Genomic DNA, 25,954 nt, shown 5'->3' with positions numbered 1-25,954 from the left:
TTATGTAATAATAAGGATTTACTTTTTAATAAATGTTCATAGCACACATAAGAAATGTATACACGCTTCCTTGTTGTTTAAGACCAGATCAGTGAGGAGAGACTCTATATGGCATTTGTAAAATATAGTATTTGTAAAGCTGCTGTGTAAATTGCTGCTGAAATGTAAACTTGTATTATTTTATATAAAAGGGTGATAGAGTGAGCAAATACATAGTAAAAGTAAAGCACAGGTCATTTCAGGCAAATTTAGCAAGGGTGAACATTGTTATAGGTAAGAACTGAGGCTGGAAAGTTAGCCATACCTGCTTTGATGGCCCAAATGAGTTGGTGGTGGACACAGGCCAACCTGGAGATGCTAGGAATAATTAAAATGCCTCTCTTAGTATTTTCCCGAAACATCAATTCTTTTTTAAGGAACAGGAATGTCAGCTGTCAAGTTGTATTAAACAATGTTTGTTGGATTTTGAGCAGGGCCAGTATCTTTGATGCCAAAGATATTAATTTCTCAAATATAACTCCAAAAAGGGGGAGAAGCCAGGTTGCCCTATAAGCTGATGGGAGTTTGTGATTCTAAGTCTTCATGGTAGCCTTCCGGTTGGTCATTTTATTGGACAAGTAATTTAAATTCAATTTTGGTTTTCTCTTCTGTAAATGTGGATAAAATTACTGAATTGCCTCACAAAAACATTACATTTGTATAGTGATGGGGGAAAATGTTCAGATGACTACATCAGGTGTCTAGATCAAAATATAAGGGATTCTGATTGCTATTCTTATGGGTTTACAAGATAACTGCCCTTTCATTTTTTGTGCATAGAGTATTTGCAGATTCATAATATGATAACATTAGAAAAAGGAGTATAATTTTATAGTTTCATGTAGGTAGAATTCAGAAATTTAAGTGTTAAACTTTCTTCGGCAGCACAAAGATAGTAGTTTACTTAAATATTAGATCATGGTACTATTCACTTGGAGTGTGAATTAATTTTGTGTCATTTCCCTCTGCCTACAAATCCCAGACCATTAGTATGCACTAAAATGTGAATGTTCTCATAATGTTCTAAAAGTTAAATTAAGATTTCCCTGAAGACTGGTCTTTTGAAAACTGGGTATCTATTGCTCCTTTTGATGAGAATGAGTAGAAAAAAACACTCTTCCAGATTCACGTTGTTTCCATTTATTAAACAATAAAAAACTCACCTTAATTAAGCTAATCTAATTTAATTCCTAAATCCCTCAGTCTCCAAAACTTTTCTGCATTTTGCAAACTGTTCACTAACCCTTCCCCTTATAGTTAGTTGTCATGGAAATGAGGAATCTCAAGAGGGTAAATTTAAATGATTTGAAGAAGGCTTGACATTTCTGGAGACTTGTACTCTTACTTTCCAGTTGACTCCAGGAATAGGCCTTATTAGAGCTATGGGGTGGGATTTTGATGTTTGAATTCTATCACCCACTCCTAATCTGCTCCAGTGACATGTGGTCCATGGCATAATAGCAATATCCAAAAGGGAAGTGAGATATAATTTTTATTAATAGCTAGAGTGTCCTCATTACATCCAAGTGCAAATCTTCCCTGGTAAATGAAGCTGCAGCAGGAGTCAGATCTAGAGTCCTAAGCAGAGATTCTCATTCTACAGAACCTAGAATGTTAAGAATGGAGAACAGAACTCTATTGTCTCAGGTCAGGTGCCCCAGGAAGCAGCCTCTGAGTCAAATTTTGTGTGAAGAATGTTTATTAATGAGTGCCCATGGGATCCACAGCTGTGTAAGGAAAAATAAAGAAGCAAGACGGACAGAGGAAGAAGTTGGGCTAGGGTGCAGGCCCATGACAACATGGGCTGACTCCATGGGGGGTTCTGGAGATAGAATGGATCTTCAGGGTTTTCCTGGGGTAAACTGAGACCACCAGGCTTTTATATCCCTGTATCAATCAATTATTAGGTGTGGCCTGCCTTGGGAAGGTGGGACTGTGGATGCCTCTTTATACCTAAGGCAGTCCGCAAAGGAGCTGACATCAAAGGCTATTGGCTACCAGGGATCTCAGCAGTTAGTATAACAAGTCCTTCCTTGAAGGGGAATCTGGGCAGTACATCATAGTGTCCATCACACCAACCTAACATTCTTATAAACAGTCCACATGGGCAAAGCTGGCTGCTCTGTCTCTTAGACACTGTACCTACAACCTGGAAATCAGACTCAGAGGATAGTGTAGGAAGAGAAAAGAGAGGGTAGAGTCTGGCTCTATCTTAAGTCACCATAACATGATCACTAGTGAAATATGGCCATTCTGTACCCCAAATTATAAACAATTATCTAATAAATTTGCCCACCCAATCTCCATCAGATTCTGACTATATGTGCTTTTTCCCATGTGCATAGTTATATTAAAACTGAAAATCAATTATTTTAAAACTTAGAATGAGTTTTAGGTAGAGATAGTTTATGGGCTTTCCCCAATATGGCATCTCAGAAAACGTCAGTGTCTTAATAGGTAGCATCCAACTTTAACAAATTTAAGTGCAGATTACAATGGAGTGTTTGGCTAAGACTTACTATAGGATTTGTTATTTTTATTGTTGTTTTGTTTTATTTTATCTTTAACTCATACCTTCTAGCTAGCGAATACTCCAATTCTGGTGCTGTTAAAAATAGGACACCTCAGTTTTTGGGTAATGAATGTAAGGGTTGATAATAGACTCTGTGCCTTTCTTTTTGGAGTTAGCAGTTGCCCTTTGCTCTTTGTTACAGGGGTTGTTAAGTTTCCATTGACGTAGACTCTGCAATAGTGAAAAAAACATAGAACTTTAAAGCTGTCTTTATATGCATCCAGCCAAATATAGCCTTCAAATACTACTCCCTGGGATGGAGGCTTCACTGTCTTCAGGCCAAATCTGGCCTATTGAGTATCTTTAAGAGTTATTGTGCAAAAATGTAGAGGCTTTTTTTTAATGTGCCAGAGTTCTGATATTTGTCTGCACTATATGAGAAACTATGAAATACTTAAAAGCTGTTTGGATTTTCAGCAATTGTTAATGATATAATGAAATGTCATTATTATATGTGTATATGTGTGTAGATAGTATCCAAAAGTACCTCCCATATACTTTTTATAATTGTTTAAGAGCCATGACTTGGTCAGATTGTCCTTTTCTGTCATGTTTCAGATGTTGAATCTTGAAAAACAAGCATGAGAATAACACACGGAGCTTGTCATTAGTAGATTAGTTGCTGCTACAAAGCCTTCTGTTGAGGATGAGTTCTTTTTTACTTGCCTAAAAAGTGTTTCTCTTGGAGAGCAATTACATCTGATTGACATGTTTTCATGTGCCTCTAGCCTTGGTGCATTTTTTTCTTTGGTACACTAAACAGGTCTAGATCAAGGACTGTTATTTTATTTTATTTTTTTGCTCTTGTTGTTGTTTTACTGCTATTAACTAAAATCAGGATACCAGAGAAAAACTTCGACACCTTGTAAAGTGCAACTTCAAACAAATTATAAAATATGTATAAAGAGGTGTGCATTTTGTTGTTGGGGGTCACGAGACTATCGCTGAGCTAGAATTGCTAAAAGTCAATTGAAAGGCAAGAACATAACAGAGCTGGGCTTGTTAAAATAAGAAACCATTTGGATTTTCTGTATAAATGTAATACCTTGCTATAAAAGGTATGCATAGTATTGTGTTAGAAGAAGGGCTGGAAACATGTTCTTCTCTCAGATTTGTTGCTAAGTTGCATATAATTTTGAACAAGGCACTTAACATTTATGGAATTTCTTTTTTAACATGTAAGAGAGAAACTAAATTATGTCTATGGATTCTTCAAACTCTTCATGACTACTTCATGTAGTACTTCATATAGTCTTGAGATGTTAGCCATTTCTCTGATTTGACCTTCTCACACAGAGAAGTATAGAAACAAATGTGGATAGTACCTGGTAAATGCCACGGAGTCAACAACTTTCTACACAACTGGCCAACAAAAGGAATTGATACTCCAGCTATGTCCATTCTGTCTCCTCCTTCAGCCTATAAATCTTCCTGGGGACAGGAACAATGTCTTACTTATGCTTATAACCCTAATGATGGCTCTTTACTGTCCTACAATACCAGCACTCAAAAATATTTGACAAATGAATGATTGAATAATGTGTATTATGAATGATTATTGCTCCCAACAATGAGCCAGTTCTTATCTTTGAACGATTATATTGAAGAGCAATTTATTGCATTCAGTCAGAATACGTAACTTGGTTTTGCTGTGGCTCCTAATGATTTTAGTGTTCAGCATGAGATATCTCACAGCACACCAGGTTTAGTTCGTCTTTTAAGGGCGATCTATGGAGAAAAAGATTCTAGCCTAAGTGAGGAACTCATTTACTGTTTTTTTTTTCCCTCTGTTGGAGCCCTCTGACTTCTGTCTTCTTTTCATCCTCTATATTTTATATTGGGATTTACGATAGATACATATTATTTAAATGTCAAACATGGAAAATATTGTAATGTTGCATGGTATATTTTCAAACATACAGTGTTTATATTCCATGTTATATAATAAAATATAATACATATTCTAATAGTGAAAATACTTTTCACTGCACACCTAGCAAATGCAAGTCATTGGTCAAGGCACTATAAGGTATATGATGTTCTGTGTCTTCTCACCTTCAGAGAATTTTCAGTCCACTGAGAGAGACAGACATCTAGACATAGGGAGAGCTTGGTAAGTACATAATAATGCCTACAGAGCACAAATGCCTGTCTTTACATGCATCTTATATGGTTTCTTATTTTAACAAGCCCAACTCTGTTATGTAAAGCTCACAGCCAGAACAGCATTGAATGTAGTTATAAATTCAGCACTCTCACTTCCTGTCTTGATCATTAACTTTTTCTGTTTGTTTGTTTTAGCCCAAACTGTAGACCTTAGCCATGGACTCAGGACAATTTCTGTGGTAGGAATCTTTTGTGGCTTGACACCAGAAGAAACGATTTTGCAGATGCTTTCAGAGGACATGCCCAATATGACTCCGTTTTGGGTACAGTTACTGCACCGAACTCCAGATGTCAAAACAGATTTGTGTTGTATTTCTATGCTAATACATCTCTGCAGGGTTAATTTAAGTATACTGACTCCTTTTCTGTTGCTCAAACTAACTGTAAGAGTGATTAGCAGATATCTGGATTGATTAATGTTTCAGTGTTTTTGTCATTTCTTTAGGGAAAGCAGAATGTAGCAGTGTAGCACTGAGTATGAGGAAATTGTAATGAATAGTACTGACTTCTAAATTACCTTTAAACATTTTACCCTAGTTTGAGTTTTTTGTTTTTTCATAAAAAGTTTAGGATTTCATAATCATGGTGGTGGTTTTTTTCATAACAGGATAGTTCCCCTCCTACATTTAACAAGCATATATCGAATGTGTACTGTGTACACAAACAGTTTATAAACCCTGAAATTGGGAATACAGAGTATGGACTACAGGAGCACACATTCTTCCTCTGAAAAAGCTCACAGACCTGGGGGAGTAGGGGGTGGCAGTGAACAATTATAAACAGGAACATGCCAAGGACTGTAACTCAGAAACTAACGGCTATGGGAAAGTAGAGTGCAAGCTCCACGAAGGCAGAGATGATTGTCTTGTTTGCTGCTGTAGTCCCCACTGCCTGATTAAGAGCAGATACTCAACAGATGTGTTGATTTGATGGTTAATTCTGCCTGGGGTTTTACAGTGGAGTAACATTTGAACTAAGCTTTAAAGAGTAAATAAGATTTTCTTTATCAAGAGTAAAGAAAATTCTAGGAAGAAACAACCACAGGGACAAAAGAATGTGAGTGTTTGGCTACCTGCAGGTACCTGAGGGTAGCTACAGCCTAGGGATGGTCATGGTAGGGCCTAGTGGTGAGAGGTTGAGCCAGTGGATATTAAAATGGGACAGCAAGCAGAGGCTGTCTTTACTACTTCTTGCCTGGTTTTGAAATTCCTTACATCCTGAAGATTCCCGATACAAATGAGAGCAATATGACTAGCTCACAAACAAGATGAATAGTTGATCTTCAACTCACTTTCAAAGTATTTTTACTATTATTTCCCCATTAATTGTGTGAGTTAGGGGTTGTAAACTGGTAGATTATATGACATGTAGCTCACTGTGCTTGCATTGTTTTGTCAGCACGTTGCTGAACAAATTGGTCAGTCTTCTAAAAATCTGAAGTTTTGGTTTCTCCTGAAAAGAGCAGAAGATCTGATAATACCGCCCCTACATTTCAGCAGGAGAACACTCTGCTAGGATCCTGCCACCACCCCACCTGGCTCGCCAGCTCCTATCTGTCACACGTGTGCTTGGGCTCTTTGCCTACCTGCTTGCCTCTTTACTTGGCTCACCTGGGCACTTGGAGTATTTGAGTTGAATCTCTTGGGGGTGGCCTCTAAGCTCCTATTTATCCTAGGGATGTGTATCAATCTATATGAACTCTACAGAAAGTAAAGACATCCCTTTAAATTAATGTGTTTTCTACTATTTTTTCACTGAGATGTGTTATCTTTTAATTTGCCTTTTAGTTTTCTAGTACAGTTTTTGCTTTTTGTATAGTTAAATGTATTCTTTTACTTTGCTATGGTTTTAGTTTCTTCACTTTCCTACCCTCCATCACTTCCTTCCTTCCTTTCTCCTCCTCTTTCTTCCCCCTTTCCCTCCTCTTCCCTTTACCCTCCCTTCCTTCTTTTTTTCTTTCTTTTAAATAATTCTTTCAGTTTATAAAAATTTCCAGTGCTTTTTCCTCTATTTACTGCTCCTTTCTCTCTTCCTGTTGACTTTTGCTTTAGAAAGTCCTTCTCTCTTAAGAGGCTTAAATGAGATTAAATGTTATGTTCCTCATGTAAGTAAGCTAGGATTATTTTTGGTTAAATATGTCACACAGGCCTACTCAAATACTGACTGTGTATGTACAATGGGTTACGTTTTAGTGGGCTATTCTTCTCTACTGATCTGATTTTTCTTACGCTTGCAAACAAGGCCTGATTATTTTAGCTTTATGTGTTTTAATATTCTGTTAAAATTAGTTCTTCTTTAAAACAATTATTATTCTCCTGTTTATACTTTCTTTTTTTTTTTAATTTATTTATTATTATTATACTTTAAGTTGTAGGGTACATGTGCATAACATGCAGGTTTGTTACATATGTGCCATGTTTATACTTTCAAATCAACTTTAAAATTATTTGGTCAATTTTAGGAAAAAATTTCATTAGAATTTGAATTAGAATTTTAACAAATACACTAAACATTTTGAGAGAAAAACCTCATATTTTATAAAAATTAGTCTTCGCATTTAGGAATATGTGAGGTCTCTTCTTGATTTGGTTAGGCTTTGTGTCTCCACCCAATCGCATCTTGAATTGTTATCCCCATCATCCCCACGTGTCAAGAGAGAGACCAGGTGGAGGTAATTGAATCGTGGGGGCAGTTTCCCCCATGCGGGTCTCATGATAGTAAGATCTCACGAGATTTGATGGTTTTATAAGGGGCTCTTCCCCCTTCGCTTGGCACTTTTTCTTCCTGCGGCCTTGTGAAGAAGGTGCCTTGCTTTCCCTTTGCCTTCCACCATGATTGTAAGTTTCCTGAGGACTTGTCCAGCCATGCTGAACCGTGAGTCAATTAAACCTCTTTCCTTTATAAATTACCCTGTGTCGGTAGTTCTTTATAGCAGTATGAAAATAAACTAATATGCCTCTTTTATTCATTTTTTATATCTCTCAGTAAAGTATTGCACTTATCACATAACACATCATTTCTTGTGATAATTTAAATTTTACTTTGTGATTATAAATGAGATCTTTTTAGTTTACTTTGTTCTATTGCCTTGTTTGGTGTGTAAGAAAATGTTTTGTCTGTTATAGCAACTGCTAATGAATTCAAACAGCTTTTCACTTGATTTCTTTTGGTTTTTATGTTCTAAAACCAAGTCACCTATAATCATATTTTATTTCTTTTATGTTTCTAATTTCATGTTTTATGTCTCAACTTTTTGAAATGATATAAAATAAATAACATGTATATTCATTAGCCAGGGCCTGGCATATTATAAGAACTTAATGAATGTCAGATTGTTATTAATGATATCAATATTAAATGACAGTAATTTTATGTATCTGTATTTTAATCATATTTTAATGAGAATTATTTATTTTGTCACCATTAAGTAGAATGTTGGCTGATGGTTTGAATCATGTATCTTACTTTAAGAAGTTTAGAAGATATATCCACGTTTGAGATGATTACTTTTTGTAATTGATTTGAATTTAAGTCTACTGATATTCTATATTAGTAGGTTTTCTAATTTGGGGCTGTTCCTGGATTCCTATAATAAACATAATTTGATTAGAAGTAAAAGATTAACTTTTACTATATTATTGAGTTATTTGCTGGCATTTTATTTAAGTTTCTAATTCCTTTATTGACATTTCAGTTCTATGTTTTTTCCTTGTATTTCTGTTAAGTATGTGAAAATTAGGGTATGTTTCTTAGAATGACCTGGATTACCTTTAATCATTTCCTGTTTTCTCACAGAACATATAATGTGGGAAAGATCTGTTCCTTGAAAGTCTGAAGGAATTTGAAGGTGTTTACTAGTAAATCTATGATGTCACTAAGTTCCTTTTCTAGGGGCATGGATGTAACCTTTGGATAACTTTCTCAATTTATTTTAATTTTTAACATGTTGTGCTAATTTTGATATATTTTAGTTTACATAAAGCATTAAATGTGTTGGTGTTTTGAAATTTATTAACATACAACCATGTTGAACTCTGAAGTCTTCTCTATTTGTTGCGTTTCATTTCTCACTTAAAAAAATTGTAACATTTTACCTTTTTCTCTTCATTAGATTTTTAGTTGTTTGTGTTCTCTGACCTTTTTGCCCTTCTTTTTTTTCTGTATCATGGTTTTTATAAAATTGTTTTTGGATAAATTTATTTTTGGAATGATTTTCTGTGACTATATTGAAACACCTCAAAACAATAAATCAAGATTTTTCTCCCCATTTATTAACATCCTATTCACTAGTTTTAGAATCTCCCCAAATATCCAGGAGCATTGGTTATTTTGGAATAAAATCAACTTATTCCTATTAGTATTGCCTGTATTTTTCAGAACTGACAATTTCAGCATATGCCCACAAATGTAACCCAATCAAATCTTTATGGCACTATTAGTCTGTAATTCTCTAGTTCTTATGATTAATGTGTAGGGCTAGACCTCATAAAACTATATTTTAATTCATCTTGAGACACCTTCCTTAACAAGCATTTGGTATGCCTTAAGATATCTTTTCTAATAAGCATGTGCGTTTAGATGCTATTCTCATTCTTTAAAATGCAATGAGTGCAGCAGTTAATTAACTTATTATAATGCCATAAATCCCAGCTCTAGCCATGACCAGTGACTCCTCCCCCCACCTTTACCAAGAACATTTTCATTTATGATGAATTATCCCCTGGCTACTCAATGCAGAGGTGGGTGACCATGCAGAACTCAGGGTCAGACACAATAACACGATCCATACTGCTGGGTAATGACAAGGCTTCTACTCCTACCACTTACCTTCCTGTGCCTGGGCGCCTTTATGCTTCACTGAAATCAGCAGACATTGATGACAGAATAAGGGAGTTTCTCTCCTCCAGATTTCAATTCTCTGGAAAGTAATATTGAGGATGATTTGTATGGGTAGATATATATGGGGTTAGATCTCTGTCTCCTCTGGTAATTAAACTGCTCGTTTGAATACAAACAGGTCTAGTAACTTTTACAGTTTCTTTCTTTCTTTTCTTTTTTTTTTTTTAAGATGCTTTTTACATAGAGTGAATACAATTATGAGCTTTTCTGGGTGCTAATTCATTTTAAATTTCCTTCTTAACCTTGCTCCTGTAGGATTTTAAATATTTACTTTTGCTGAACGATGGATACTGATAGGAGTTTAGACTTCTATAGATATTCTTTCCCTGTGACTCTGTTTTAAAACTTGTCCATTTTATAACGTGTTTCATTTGATTCATGTTCAATAACCTGAATTGTTGAGGATACCCATTTTTTACGGGTTGAGTTGTATTCCCCTAAAAGGATATGTTGAAGTCCAACTTTCAGTACCTCAGGATGTAAACTTATTTGGAAACAGGGTTGTTGAAAACGTAGTTAGTTAAGGTAAGCTTATGATGTGGTTCAGTACTAACTGAACGACTTCACCAGTTCTTGGTCGTGTGACCTTGGGTAAGTTACTGCACCTCTCTGAACATCAGTTCCTTTTCCATAAAATTAAGATATTGCCTACACTTTGAAGTAAAGAGGTAATGTTTGCAATGTGCTTAATAGAATGCAGTCACTCAATTATCAAGACCTTATTGTGTCAAATATAAATAAAAACGTAAATTAGTTGTCCCCCCCCAAAAAAAAATCTTCTTCTACCACAAAATAACCCTTATTTAGAATTTTAACACATTATAAAATAAATATATGTGATGAGTTGGGCAGATTTTATTACTATCCTCATTTTAAAGATGAGATAAGTAAGGCTCTTGGTAATAGAACAAGTAATTTACTCAAAGTCACAACATTAAATGATGACCCAGGATTCTAATGTTTGATTTCCAAGCTCAAGCTTTCCAATTTCATTCTGCCCAATATCATAGAATGCTTCAAGCAGGAGGGCCCTTTGAGAGCATTACTTTTGAGCACCAAATATAAATGACTTATTAATTGTCATACCTCATGTCTTTATTAAGAATTTAATATATTTCACCAGAATTATTATTTCTGAATTCTCTGATTTATTATTTGTCTAAACCAATTGTATAACTTCCTTCTAAAATTCGTTAGTAGAAAATTAATAATACAAATATTTATTGAGCACCTACTGTGTTCCCAACACTATTCTAGTCACTGAGGATATAGTAGTGAACTAAAAATGCCTTTTCATTGTATAAATATTATTAGCAATAATAAAACAAGTGTTATACATACTTATTACATGTACATTTTAAAATAAAATGAAAGTATTCTCTAAATATTTTGCTTTCTTTTCTGTTTCTTTCTGGGTGAGAATTGTCTACATTCATTTTCCTAGCCTATAAATCACATATTTTAAATTGGAGAAATAGGCCAGGAACAGTGGTGCACGCCTGTAATCCCAGCACTTTGGGATGCCGAAGTGGGTGGATCACCTGAGGTTGGGAGCTCATGAACAGCCTGGCCAACATGGCAATATCCCATCTCTACTAAAACATACAAAAATTAACTGGGTGTGTGGTGGGCGCCTGTAATCCAGGTTACTTGGGAGGCTGAGGCACAAGAATTGCCTGAACCCTGGAGGCAGAGGTTGCAGTGAGCTGAGATCGTGCCACTGTACTCCAGCCTGGGCAACAGAGTGAGACTCCATCTTAAACAAACAAACAAAAAAAAATGGAGAAGTATATATTTATATGTTCTCTCTTGCCACAATTTGCATTTCAGCTGTGTCATCAGAACTACTTGGGTTCCTTCTCTTACCTGTAAGCTGTAAGAGAGTCAGGATAGACCCAGTTTATGGCTAGAATTTACTTTTATCTTTGTGAAGACTTTAGTTGGCCCCTGAAGAGTTGACACATCTGATCTCTTCACTTTCTGACTGTGGTCTACAGCTATTGCAGTTTTATACAACCATTTTTTGGGCTGTGAAAGTCTCTTTCCCACCACAACTGCTCTGCTAAGTTAGGTCCTTATTTAGACTGCCTTTTGCTTTCCTTCATGTGTCTTTGCAATGCCTTGTGGCCTGTAACGACTACTTTTTCACATTTAATACTCTTACCAGGTTTCAACTGGACCTGTAGTTCCATAATCACAATTATTATTCAGCATGTTGAATACTATTTTCCTGCCAAGCTTCTTGCAGTACCATTCAGACATTTAGGAACAATGAGGTATATTGAGCCCAGGTGTTCCTAACTAGGGTGAAGATGACCATGAAGATAGATCTAGACATTTATGACCTAACAGAGAAAGAGAGAATCAGAGACACAGAAACAAAGAGAAAGATGAAGTAAATCTTATTTGGTAAGGAAGCTTACCTATAAAATTGACTTCCTTCTAAAAAGTCACTGTTTTTCTGATTTTAAAAAATAATACATCTACAATGTAAAAAATAGGCAGTAAAATGTAAAAAATAGTACATAGAATAAAAATTTCCCCCAATCATGCTATCCAGAAATAGTCATTGCTAACATTTTGGTGTATATCCTTCCAGATTCTTTTCTATACATATGTCACTTAAAACAGAAAAAAAAGAGATCATGCTCGCATATTTTGTAACCTTCTTTTCTCCCTCAATATAGTGTGGACATGCTTTCCATAACGATAAATAAAGATCATCATTGTTTTTAGTGGTTAAATTTTATATATGGACCATTATTCATTTAACTTTACCCCTTTAATGGTCATTTATATTTAGTTTTAAATATTATAAGAAATTTTGTTTAAACATTTCTAATAAATATATTTACACACTTAACTGTTTAACCTTAAGGAGAAATGCTTGAAAGTATGATACCTGTGTCTAAAGAACCCATCTCTGCTCATCTCCCTTTTTTATAAGATTAAGTCCAAATTTCTTAGCATGTATACAAGAGCTTTCAAAATCTAGTCTTAGGCTATTAGTCTTCTGGATTTATATCATTGCTCCAAAACATACATAACACTGATTCAGAATTTTTCAAAAGCTAATATACTTCTACATCTTTATTTTTATTTCTTGCTGTTCTATCTGGAATGCTTGCCTCCACATTTTCCTGTTCTATTTAATTTCTATTTATCCTTTAATATCCAGCTCAAACGTTCTTCTCTGTATCATCTTCTAATTCTTCATAAGTAAAATTAATTTCTCTTTCATCTGTGCTCCTACATATTAATGAGTTGTTGGATTGCAGTGTTTCTCAAAGGTTTTTCTTTCCCTCTATCAGTTGTCAGTCATGAAATCCTTAGTAAGCATCTATTAAGTGCTAGGCCTTGTGTTAGATGAGCAAAACAGACCCAACTAACTTATCTTATGCAGCTTATATTCTTCTATATTTTAGAAATATGTTCATTGCAAAAGTTTTTTGATCATGTTATGAAAAATGGAAGCAACTGTATGTTCAACAGAGAATTTAACTAAATTATGATCTATTCTCATAACATGATATCATTTTTAGTCTCTATCACTGGGCAGCATGAACAACAGAGGTTGTCATGACTACTAGTTGGGCCAGGGTTAAAATTACAAATAAATAGCTTTCTCTCACCAGTCAATAATGATAAATCGTTAGTGGCTGATTGGAGTGTGTGTTGAGAATGATTAGGAAGTGCGGTCTGTTTAGTGGTCTAGCTTGGGACTGGGAGTATTTGCCGTATCTGGGCTTGAAGGATGCATTTTCAGCACTTGCTTGGGGTTTGGGAACTTAAGAAGAAATACAAAGACTGGGTGAAGAGAGAAAATTGGGTTAGGTGAAGGACTAGAGAAAAAACCTAAAGGCCTTGAATGTTGTGCAAAGCACCCTGAATTCTTCCATGGTTGGGGAGAAGGCAGTAGGTAAAACCTGTCTTAAATATCTTCTTCTCTCTTCTTTATGGGCCATCGTCTCTCAGCATCTTCCTAAACACTATCCATTAGGTTTAGGAGCCTAATGATTTTATGCTCTTCAGTTGCCAATTTTCTTCCACCATGTTGCCCTGCTAGAAAGTATCCTATCTCATATTCTTAACTCTTCTCTCCTGGCCAAACATTGCTGGCCTTTCATTCTGTTAGGTACTAATAATCTAAGTTAAATAGAGGTATCCACATGGGGCTGGGATGCATAATAATTGGCATTTTTTAGATATGATGAACACTGTTGTTAAGGGTATTCCTAAATCTACAAACATTTATGGTTATTTCTTTAGGATGCCTGTAGATAGGATGATTATAGATATAGTCAGGATGACTCAGTACCCTCTTTCATCTTGCCATAGAAGTTTCTTTTGCCCACAGTGTAAATTGTTGGTGGTAAGAACTGCAGATACTCGTGAGGAGGGGGCCTTTTTAGATTGGCTTAAAAAACTAAATAGGAAGAAACCTCTCCAATACAACCCTTAAGTCAAAAGAAATAGTGAAATAATTGGCGTGGGTGGGAATTACACTTTTACTCTGAGGTGGGAAAAGGAACTATGAAACAGGAGGGGATATAAAGTATTTTTAATATGGAAATACATCTTATTAAACCAGTATATTTAATCATTTAAATTAAATCATACTGTGCTATAATGGCATGGTAACTACTTTGTTCTTTGGAGAAATACTCACTGTTGATTCAAGGTTATTATAAAAGTCTAGGAAGCTCATGACTGTTTTTGAAATTCCTTGTCATATATTAGCATAAAACAATAATTACCAAATTATGTGATAGTCTCAGGAACCACTCTTAAGAGCCTTGGAATCAAAATAGCTCCATCAGTATCAATAGATTCGATGTGTGGCTTAGTTTTAATTGCACTTAGGAGAACCTATTTGTTTTTAACATTTGAAAGCAAGTCTAAATTGTGTCCAGTGGGGGCACTTAGAGTAGCAGGCTTTGGCACCTGCCTCAGGTAAGAAAAGTTTTTGTTTATTTCATTAGCGCTTGATGCTTTGACAGACTATAGCTTTCCACTTACTGCATGAAGAGCTGCCAGCCATTCCTGCTGGGATAAGCTAGTATGGGACTAGCAATGAACTTCTGAAAGAAGTTATTATGCCTTATATGGTTGATCTCCCATGCAAATAAAAGAAGCATCTCATACTGTAGCTAAATGGAATTGGTATTTCATCCAATGTAAATGTATGCCAGCATGCTTTCTGGCTTTTATCAACCACTGCATCTCTCTCCAAAGCAGATTCCAAGTTCATCTGTCTATAGGGCAGCTGCAAGTCAGGGATGGAATGATGAAGACTCACAGATCTGTGTAGAATAAAAAGGGATCAATCAGATCAGCATGTACTTACCAATAATGCCTAAAGCATTTGTTATAATGCAGATTCCAGAGATGCAACGCCTTAAAGATTCAGCAGGTCTGAGTAGCTAATATTTATTGTGCTATTTTTTAAACATGTTAAGCACGCTCTGCCTCTGGGCTTTTGCACTTGCTGTTTCCTCTGCACAAACCACTTTTCCTCCAGATATCTTTTTGGCTCACTCTTTTGTCTCCATCAGGCCTGCACTAAAATGTCACCTTCTCGGTTAGGCTTCCTTTCATTATATTAAAAATAACAACTTCAGAATTCCCTGTATTCCTACCATCTTAATTTCTTTTCCATTGCTCCTAAGTCATATAGTATCAATTTTATATTCCATATACTTATTTATCTAGAGTCTGAAATGAAACTCAAGAAGATGGAAATTTTTGTCAATTGTGCTAAATCTCTAGTGCCTAAATAATGTCTAAGCTACGGTGGGTACTTGGTAAGCCTCTGTCCATTGAATGAAAATGACTAACATTTATTGAGCACTTCTTAGTTACTAGGTACTGTTCTAAGGGCTTTACATAAAATAGTTAATTTAATTCCTTCAAGAGGTCTAGGAAGTCGGAATTATGATTATGTCTATACCATTACAGATAAGAAAACTGAAGCTAAATATTGTACCAGGTCATCCAGGTGGTACGTGGTTGAGGCAGAATTTGAATCTGGGTAATCTGATTACAGATCTCATCCCTCTGACCATATGCTCTAGTGACATAGATGATGTCTTTAATATTTTCTCTGTGGAAAATCCAAAGGCAGAGTTCTTATGTTTGTTTCGTGTGGGTGACATTTGGAAAAGGCTAAAGGCAAAACACTAAAGCAAAGGTTAGCCTAGTAAATACTACAAGATTTCCCCCCTTGCATTCTGGCCTAGGGTAATCTTCTCCTTAATAGTCCAGTGTTATTTTTAAAGAGCTTGAATTTTTAGAATAAAGCCAATCTGACTTTTGTAGCTATCGGGTTGGCCAGGCTCTAGGTGGGAATAGGAATGTTATGGGAGAGGTGGGGTGGCGTGGCTTGGCAGGGTCTCTGTCACTCATTCTCAAACCAGACTCATCCAAAATCTCATGGATAATAGGGTGGTGCCATCCTTTTGAAGTTTTTGGAGTAAGAATGGATCACTGGCTCATATAACTGTACTGGCTGATTTGGCGAATCTGACCGGCTACGTGGGTGTCAGCCTGGTCTTTTTCCACCCCAGGGATGTTCTTCCTAAAGTACAGCATTTAGTCAAAGAGAACTTTGGTTACTTCTGCTTTTCAACTCTTATAAATATTTTATTTGAGTTCTGACCAGGTCATTATGATGACCTCTAGGGTCCTTGAAAAGTCAAATTCTTACTGGAATCAGGTATGCTGGGAGAAATTTGTTGAGTGTTGATGATCCTCTTTCCAAATCTCTGTCACAAGTGAACGAAAATATACTAACTTCCCACTCTTAGAAGAATATATGTTATCTGTGTATATTTGTATATTTATTTATTTATTTATTTATTTTGAGACGGAGTCTCGCTCTGTCACCCAGGCTGGACTGCAGTGGCCGGATCTCAGCTCACTGCAAGCTCCGCCTCCCGGGTTCACGCCATTCTCCGGCCTCAGCCTCCCGAGTAGCTGGGACTACAGGCGCCCGCCACCTCGCCCGGCTAGTTTTTTGTATTTCTTAATAGAGACGGGGTTTCACCGTGTTAGCCAGGATGGTCTCGATCTCCTGACCTCGTGATCCGCCCGTCTCGGCCTCCCAAAGTGCTGGGATTACAGGCTTGAGCCACCGCGCCCGGCCTGTGTATATTTATTGATTGACACTTAAGTATGGTCCTTGACCCATATTGTTTTCAATCATTAAGGAAGCTATTATTTGGTTATTAAAGAATGAAATCTATTTTTAAAATTTGTTACCCTTCTTAAATTCATTCAGAGGCCACAAGGCTGTTTTGACTTAATTATGATTGAAAATGAACAGATGTGAATGACCTACTCTAGACTATCCTATAGTAAAGGAAGGAAAAGGGTCAAGATTTTTAAATCCCTGACTCGGAGTCCAATATTTCAGCCTCAAATATCTAACTAATATAAAATTTCTGACAACCACCTAACACAAACAGAAAGAAGTCTATGGAAACCTCATCTTCCACTGAGCAATATCACATTTGTAAAGATAATATTAATACAAAATTTTAATGCTCTGTGGATCATTATCTGGCAACAGACCAACAGCAGAGCATAAAACATTAACAACTAAAAGCGGGTTCTGAGTTTTTGGAGTTTCTAATTGTTGTTCATTATAAAAAGCCACCAAAATCATCTTGAGCTGATTCATGGAGAATTAAATAGATTTGGTTTAATAAAAGTCTTCAGGTCTCTGAATAAATTATGAATGCATCTTGACTTTAGAAGGATACATTGGCATTAGGAAATGGTAATGAACAGGCATTCGAGGTGGGGGGACCCTTCTGCCGATCATCCCATTTGAAACCGATTAACAGCTGATGAAATGAAAGTGTTTTCATGGATAGATGTGCAACAAGTCATGAGTTGTGGACTTTAATAATATATTTTCTTCACAAGCAATAACACAGCAATTAGGAGATGCTCATTGAGGTAGAAATAATGGTAACTGCTGTGCAGATTAGGTTTGCTGAAGGGAGCTCTCAGACATACACTAAAACAACATATTCTAGGTTCTTGTTGGTGTGTAATTTCTAGTTTATTTACTTATCATCTCAGTTAAAGAGGACTCTTGGCAGTAATGAGGCTACATAGAATAGTTTAAGATGTTACAAATTATATAAAAGATAAATCTAATGATTACCTATTCTAATGACAGTGCAATCTTGTCTTTCCTCGTGGGGAAATTGTATGGTGGTGAGACGCTCATAGCTGGGGAGACTGCTGTGGTTAAAATGTATTCATTATTTTTCTGCCTGCTTTGCTTCTGCATGGCTGTTCATGAAAGCTGGGTAATTCACTCGAGCAGGAACCACTTACCACAAACCTTTCACTGGTGCTGCAGTGCCTGTAAGCAACCTGGTAAATATATAAAAATAATACGCTGGAAAACAGGATGGAAAATTTGTCAGCAACAGGAGAATGACCTACAATGGTGTTACCAAAATAAGGGAAAGAAGGGTCGGGGGAAATAGCATATTGCCTCCTCATTTCTATTTACTATAATTGCCTTGAAAGTAAATACTCATGAAAGACATATAATGAAACTTCAGAGCAGACCGTATTTCCGAGGACGTCTGCATTCACTGGCAGGAGCAAGCTGGAGGAAACGCGGAAGACTTGAGCAGAATTTTGAGATTCACGGCTTGCTTGAGGACTAACTCCAAGTGGCAGAAGAAATAAAGATCATTTTTTTCTTTTTCTTATTTGTGTCTTGTTCCAGATCAAATGGATTTTTTCCCCATGAGAATCTCCCTTTCCACACTTTCCCAGCTAAATGCAGAAAAGCTTAGGAAAGTAAATAATAATAATAAACCTTCCCACTTAATGTGGGAAGATAGTTGGGAGAAATCTCTATGTGACAAGTGACTTGAAAGAAAGATGGAGCCAAACTTCTGGTGTAAGGTCTAGTATTTATTATTTGGTGACATTCAGTTTATGTGGTCTTATGTTTTTTATTTTTAGTTTTTAATTCTCTGATTTAAACACTGCTCCTCACCATGCTGAATCATTTGAAATTGGTGTTTAGGATATGCCTCTAATTCTGTTAATTAGTAGCAGCATATTTGACGGTGTAGCTCGTATTGAAAGCTGTTCCTTTCATACCCTTAAGGTAGAAAATGCTTTCTCATTATTCAGGAGAATAGCAGAGGTGTGGATGGCAACATCCACTCCAAAATTCCAATCCCATGGCAGGCGTTGTTAATTGGCATTGCGGCCGCTTTCTTTGGAGCCTGGAGGTGGCCTCTGAAGCTTTGCTTTCAGAAGAAGCACCTGAGTCAGCTACTGTGAGAATAGAGAGGTGAGATGAAACCCATTTGCCTCTTCCTGCTGTAAGGTTACTCTAAGAGGGATCAGTGTGATGTCCTGAGCTCTAGACTCTGTTCTTGGTTCCGTATTCCTTTTCATTTCTGGCTACTTTCTTTAGTTCAAGCAGGGGAACAGTTCCAGATTTTGAATAAAAAGATACAAGTTCTGCTTTTGTCTTAGGATAAATTAATTGCTGTTAAAACCTCCAAACCTCAGTGGCTTAATACAATTAAGGTTTATTCTCATGCAGGTCCTAGACCAATCCTGTATTGCTATGGGGCTCTGCTCTATGCCACTCTACACTGTCTTCCATCTAGAGGCTCTGAGTTTTCTCTAAGGCCTTAGAATCTTCCACTGGGTCCTCTGCCTATGCCCCGGAGGAAAAAGATTGCAAAAGAGATTTCAGGGAAATGTAGCTTGGTTGTGTGTCTAAAATAGGGATTGGCAAACCTTTTCTTTAAAGGGCCAGATGGGAAATATTTTAGGCTTTTCGGACAATACAGCCCCTGCTTCAATTCCTCAGCTCTGCTGTGGTAGCATGAAAGCAGTCCCTGACAATATGTAAATAAATGAGTGTGTCTGGGGTCTAACAAAACTTCATTCCCAACAAGAGGTGGCAAGCTGGATTTGGCCAGTGAGCCATGATTTGTGAACATCTGGTCCGGGAGGAAAAGTAAATCGATTTGGTCAGCATGTAGCAGAGTACAGTGATTCTACAAGCTGTGTGATATTGGGCAAGTGACTTATCCTCTCTGAACTTTTTTCTCATCAGTTAAACAAAAAGGCTATAACATCTTCCTTGATTTATCTCGGTATTGTTGTGAAGATCAAGTGAGATAATGGATCATTAGAACTTTGTAAACTATAAAATTATATATGCATGTATTCATAAATGTACAGAAATACCCATCAAAGACAGTTGCGTTGCAGCTCTGTTCTTCACATAGACAGAGGGCCACCCATAGATTGGAGCAAAACAAGGGGAAAAACACCATTATTAACATACTTAAGTAATATTGAAATTATTTCTGAAAATCCAATGGACTTAAACTAATCCAATTCTTGGTTTATTCTTTCCATGAAAATGTCAGCTTGGATCTAACTGGAGGATTCTGGGCAGTTAGAAAAATAAATCAATGTTTGATTATACCAGTCAACACAAAAACTTTACTAGAGGACTTGTTACAGATACAACTGGAACTTCTTTGGAAAAGATCTTTGTTCTAATAATGAAACAAGTTTATCACTATATGCAAAGTTTGTTAGTTTGCCAGGGCTGTCACAGCAAAGATTTAAACAACAGAAATTTATTTCCTTATAGTTCTGGGGGCTAGAAGTCCAAGATGAAGGTGTTGGCATAGTTGGTTTCCTCTAAGGGCCTCTCTCCTTGGCTTACAGAGGGTATCTTCAATTGTTTTCACATTGTCTTCCCTTTGTGCCTGAGTCCTAATCTCCTCTTCTCATACAGACAATGGTCCTATTGAATGAAGGCCCACCTATATGCTCTCATTCAACCTAATTACCTCTCTAAAGGCCATATCTCCAAATATCACATTTTGGGCTACTGGGGTTAAGGCTTCAACATATGAATGGATGGGGTGTGGTCAGGCACAATTCAGTCCATAACACAAAATTTCTGCTTTCACTCTAAAGACACAAAGATATCTCTTAGGACCCTGAACCAGTTTAATTGTTTTTGCCCTTATAGATCTGTCTTTCAAGTGGCTCCTTTCTCCCTAGCTACTACTGTCCTTTATTGCCTTTTTATCCTTTCTCCCCTTCATGTTATTAAAAAATCTTTCCTAAGTCATTTTGACACACAAAAATGGAGTTTGGATAAAGAAGGAAGAAAGAGAAGAACATTTGGTTCTCTGTCCCATTTTCACTTTTCTCTACAGTTTTACTTGTTGACCTTAGTAGTTTGAGTCTAGAGGGAACAGCTTTCAGGAAAAGGAAAGACAAAAATAGATATTAATTGGTGACAAAATAAAGCATTTGTATCTCACTACTATTATAGAGAAGAAGCTGTTCCGTCCGTCCGTGTGTGTGTGTGTGTGTGTGTTTCCTGCCTTAACCGTTTTATACCAATATGATGAGTGATACAATGAAATTTCTAAAAGCAGCATTATACATATTAATTAATGATTGAAAAGCACTTTGAAAATGAAAAAGCATTTCTATGAGCAAATGCAAGGCCATATTATTATTGTCATACCAGTAAAAAAATCACCATTATGGGATGCTGATCCTTATCAAATCTGCTTGAAGCTCCATTTTCAATGTATTATAATGCTCAGATTTTACTGTTTAAAATTCTGTATTATCAAAAAGTTATTAGCTAGGCAGGGTGGTGCACACCTGTAGTCACAGATACTCAAGAGGCTGGGTGGGAGGATTGCCTAAGACTAGGAGTTCGAGGCTGCAGTGAGTGAGCTGTAAACGTACCATTGCACTTCAGCCTGGGTGATGGAGAGGGAACCTGTCTCTAACAACAATAACAACAACAACAACAACAACAACAACAAAAGGTTATCAATAAAAACATTGAAAAGTCAAAGCACTCTAGAAAAAAACAGACTGTGTGGCCTATTAAATCTAGTTCCTATATTGTGACTCAGATGAATACAATATCATGCTATGATTAGCATTTGATAATTTGAGTTTTTAAAAATGCAAACCTTTTGCTTAAAAAACACCAATGACTTCCCATGCTTGTAAGATGAATCTATACTGCCTAACATGGCTTGTTTTCACCCTTTAACTCTGAATCATTCCACAAATACTCATTAAGCCTCTGTCATAGGCCAGGCATGGTTGATCATGCTGAAGATACAGCAGTGATCAAAACAGACAAAAACCCTTGCCCTGCTTGAACTTGGTAATACCAGATTGTGGGCCTTCGCTCACACTCTTAGCTCTGCCTGAGGCTTTCTCTCTATCTCCCCATTATTCTGCCTTTACATGATCAACTCTTATTCATCCTTCTAGTCTCGCTGTAGAGACCATATATTTAGGAAGTATAATGGTTAATTTAATGTGTCAATTTAGGTGGGTCACAGTGTTCACATATTTGGTCAAACCTGATTCTGGATGTTTCTATGAAGGTGTTTTTTTTGGATGAAATTGACATTTAAATTGGTGGACTTTGAGTAAAGCAGATTGCCTTCCATGATGTGTGTAGCCCTCATTCAGTTGGTTGAAGGCCTGAATAGAGCAATGACCTCTCCTTATCAAGAAGTGGTTCTGCTGTCCTTGGACTCAAAATACAACTCTTTCTTTAGTCTCTAGCCTTCTCACCCATCCCATCAGATTTTGGACTTGCCGAGCCTCTACAATAATGTGAACCAATTTCCTAAAATAAATCTATATATACACATCCTATTGGTTTTATTCCTCTGGAGAACTCTGACTAATACAACAAGGCCCTCCTGACACTTCAAGTCTGTGTTAGGAGCTCTTCCTATACTTTCTCATAGCATTCTGTGCAGTTCCTAGCATAGATGTCATCGTAGTGATCTTCATAAATGTGTATTAAGTACCTGTTTGCTTGTTGGTATCCCCTACTAAACTTTAAGTATCTTTAGTATAAGGGACATCTCTGTTTTTCTCACCATTATGCCAGCTCCATAATTTTAAAATGGAAGGTATTTACCTTAAATAGAAGCTTCTGTCTTCAGGAAAATTTTGAGAAAGTTTTATTGCATTTATTTACAATTTGGGTGTGTATCATTCTTTGAACATTAAATTCTAATCTGAGTTCCAAACATTCCCCAAGGTGGCCTCGGTAAAGCTGAGATCAAGGGGAAGCCAAGAGTAATAGAGATGTGGTATTGCCCACGGTAATTTACTTTAATTCTATTTCTGAGTCTCTAAATATCCACTCTCAGAACCATGTTGCTTTGACTATTTCCATGTATACTTCTTTTGTTTACTAAATTCAAGAATTGTATATAATTTATGGATCATTTTATCCCTTGGTGGCCACAATGCTTTTTCATAAGAATCTGCCTCCTTCCATAGTCTTGGCTTGCAGAATCCTATTGCTAGGCCATCCCATCAGTGTCTACTCAGATCATTGCTTCTAAGAGAAAATTTTCTCTTGAAAAATGGCAAATTTTCTTTTTGTCCCTATTAATAACATCTATAACTGTATCACTGGCATGTCTATTTCAAGGCTGAGGCATACAAAAGAGAAAAAAAACTGTTCTCATGACAAACCAAAAAACTACTTGTGAGTTTTGTGGTAACATTATTCTAAAGTAGAATTCAGTTATGTGTTTTGTTGATTTTGCGGAGTTCTCCCTTCTGATAATTACCATATCAGAAGGACTTTGTAATTAGGAGATTCATCCTATAAGATCTTCTCCTGCCTCCTTAGGACAGCACTACACTCAGTTTCTAAAAGGCTGATGAGATATCTGACTGCCTGCTAGCTTTTTATGTAATTGTTCCTTTGCCATAGAAATGTTGACTTCCTGTTATCCACAATTTCAGTCTGTCTGAACTTAGGAAGTTAACCATTCAGGAAAGAAACATCAACATTCTTTTAGCTTCTTGCTGACTACAAATGATGTAAAGTAGTTTACAATGGAGAGAAGGCTGCTGGTGTAGCTATGAGTCATTCCTGCCCAGATCTCCTGTGACTCATTTTCCTTCATTAAACTGAGCAGAGTCAATAGCCCTTCATTTTTCTGAACAGTAGATATAACTGCACTAATGACTGGCTGTTGAACAAGTTTATGTTCTAATTTATTTATTAAGCAACAGTAAAACAAGTATAAAGTACCCATCAATGAATAATGGGAGACATTAGTGTTTCTGCCTATGAATTAGACCTAAAACAGAGCTTCTTTTTATAAAAATGAAGGTTGTGCTAGTCCCTGTCAACAGAGCAAAAAAATTAATTTTTGAGTATCTCATTCCTCCCATTTTTAGACCTTGTTCCAAACTGGTAGCTACCCGAGAAGTCTCATTGCCCAGGGCTGACTTTCTTTGACCCAACAGCCATAAGATTTCCTACCCCACTGTTTCCTGCCTTGGTTTCCCCTTTGCATACCCCCTTTCTTTTGCCCCACTTCTTTCTCTCCATCTGAATACTTTGCCTATTGATTTCCTTACCCCTCATCCAACATTCCAATTAAACTTACTGATTTACATCTGAAAACCTCAGGGCTCTAATGTGCTAGCATTTAACCCAATCTGCTTATCCCTAATAGGATTAAAATAGGTGAATTTTTTTTTTTTTTTTTCCAGTGGCCCTACATTTGTCATCTACCACAAAAGGTAATCTAATGTTGGACTTGAGAATTTAAGAGCGGAACTCTGGAATTAGATAGATCTTGGTTTGAATTCATTGCTTACTAGATGAGTGACTTTGAGTACGTTGTCTAACTTTTGTAGGCCACAAGAGTCCTTATTTACAAAACAGGGATAATAATAAGAATTTGTAGATGAATGAGGTGATGTACATATAAGAGTATTTATCAAGATGAGTGATAAAAATGTTCTCCCATGATTATGTGAAGTCTAGGTATATTTGTTTTCTGTCAAAATGTATTTGGGGAATTTCTTAATCACTACATAATCTTTGGTGGTTTTGAAATAAATGTCTAGCCAAATGATGTGACTTCTTTTTTCTTTTTGCACAGAAGCCAGAAACAAGTTGGGAGAGAAATTGAACTGGTTGCTAGGAATATGATTGGTTTATATTCACTAGTGGGTCAAGTGATGGGACATTTACGTAACACATAACGTGCTTCCTTCAGTGTCTGGAACCTAGTAGGCATTCAATATATGGTTATAGTTACTGTTACAATCATAGCAGGTGGGAAGAAACCATTTGGGACGTAATTCGTTTTAATTTCTCTTCTAAGCCATCATTGTTTCAAAAATATTTATCAGTACTATTAATAGGTAGTTCCTTACTATTTTTATATAGTACTTTATTACCTACACAGGTGTTATTTTGTTTACTTCTGAAAACAATCCTACTACATTTCTGCTTAACATTGTTTCTGATTTATAAGAAGCTGAGACTCAGAGATAAAGTGACCATATAATTTCTGGTCCGAACCAGGTATTTTGAGAGTGAAAGGGGCATTAAACTGGAATCATCCTAGGCAAACTGGGAGGTTTGTTTACTTTATTCAGAGGGGTCATGAATGTTCCAAAAGCCATCTATCTTGAAAAGTGACAGATTTTGGACTAGAAGGCAAATCTAATTACTGTATTTAAGACTCTGCTAGAATTTCTAGGCATGTAGGAAATTAGTCTCTTGAGGTCTGTGTGATCATTACCATAAAGAAGTACAGACAAAGCTGCCACACCAAATAGGTGCTGACCTGTTCTGCTAATGTGCTGGACTGGCCATAAGGATAAGGGATTGCAATCATATCATGAGATTCCCCATTCTTTTCTTACCTAATGAAGTCACTTATTTATTCATTGAATAAACCTGTATTGAACACTCACAGACTCACTCATCTATTGCTACATAACAAACCACCCCCAAAATTAACGGCTTAAAACAACAATACTTTTATTTATTCATGAATCTATGGGTATGTAGTTTTGACTAGGTTCAGCTCTGTGGTTCATCTGCAGGTCTCATGTGGAGTCATTCATGAGGTTGTAGTCAGACATGGCAACAACATGGCTGGATGGCTTCCTATGGCCTCACTCACGTGTCTAGCAATTGGTTCTCACTGTCAAGTGTTTGGTGAAATAATTCTCAGCTGAAATAGCTCATTTTCACTCCATGTGGCCGCTTATCTTTAAAAACGTTAGCCTAGGCTCTTTACAAGGTGGCCACATCACCTCAAGAGAGTGAAAGCAGAAGCTTCACAGCTTCTGGAGGCCTTGGTTTGGAGCTGGCACACTATTATCCTGCCTCAATCTATTGGTCAGGATAAGTTATAAGCTCAACCTTGATTCAAAGGT

At 36.5% G+C, this 25,954-nt stretch overlaps 1 long non-coding RNA gene across 3 annotated transcripts in view; it reads right to left on the bottom strand.

The window, feature by feature from the left end:
• Positions 1-25,954, bottom strand: part of LOC103886518 — a 90,765-nt gene that overhangs the window by 16,845 nt on the left and 47,966 nt on the right. Inside the window, exons 2-5 of one of the 3 annotated variants that reach the window (XR_650215.4) lie at positions 17,850-18,064; positions 14,696-14,979; positions 11,841-12,021; positions 9,605-9,695 (exon numbers count right to left, since the gene is read on the bottom strand). This is a non-coding gene — a long non-coding RNA (uncharacterized LOC103886518). Of the gene's footprint in view, positions 1-9,604; positions 9,696-11,840; positions 12,022-14,695; positions 14,980-17,849; positions 18,512-25,954 lie in introns of those variants that run through there. The other 2 variants (XR_002524437.2, XR_002524427.2) reach the window with 2 other exon arrangements.

This window comes from Papio anubis, chromosome 1 (genome assembly GCF_008728515.1).
Source record: "Papio anubis isolate 15944 chromosome 1, Panubis1.0, whole genome shotgun sequence".
Lineage (NCBI taxonomy): Eukaryota > Metazoa > Chordata > Mammalia > Primates > Cercopithecidae > Papio > Papio anubis.
The sequence above is the reverse complement of the archived record's forward strand: the minus strand, read 5'-3'. Positions and strand labels throughout refer to the sequence as shown.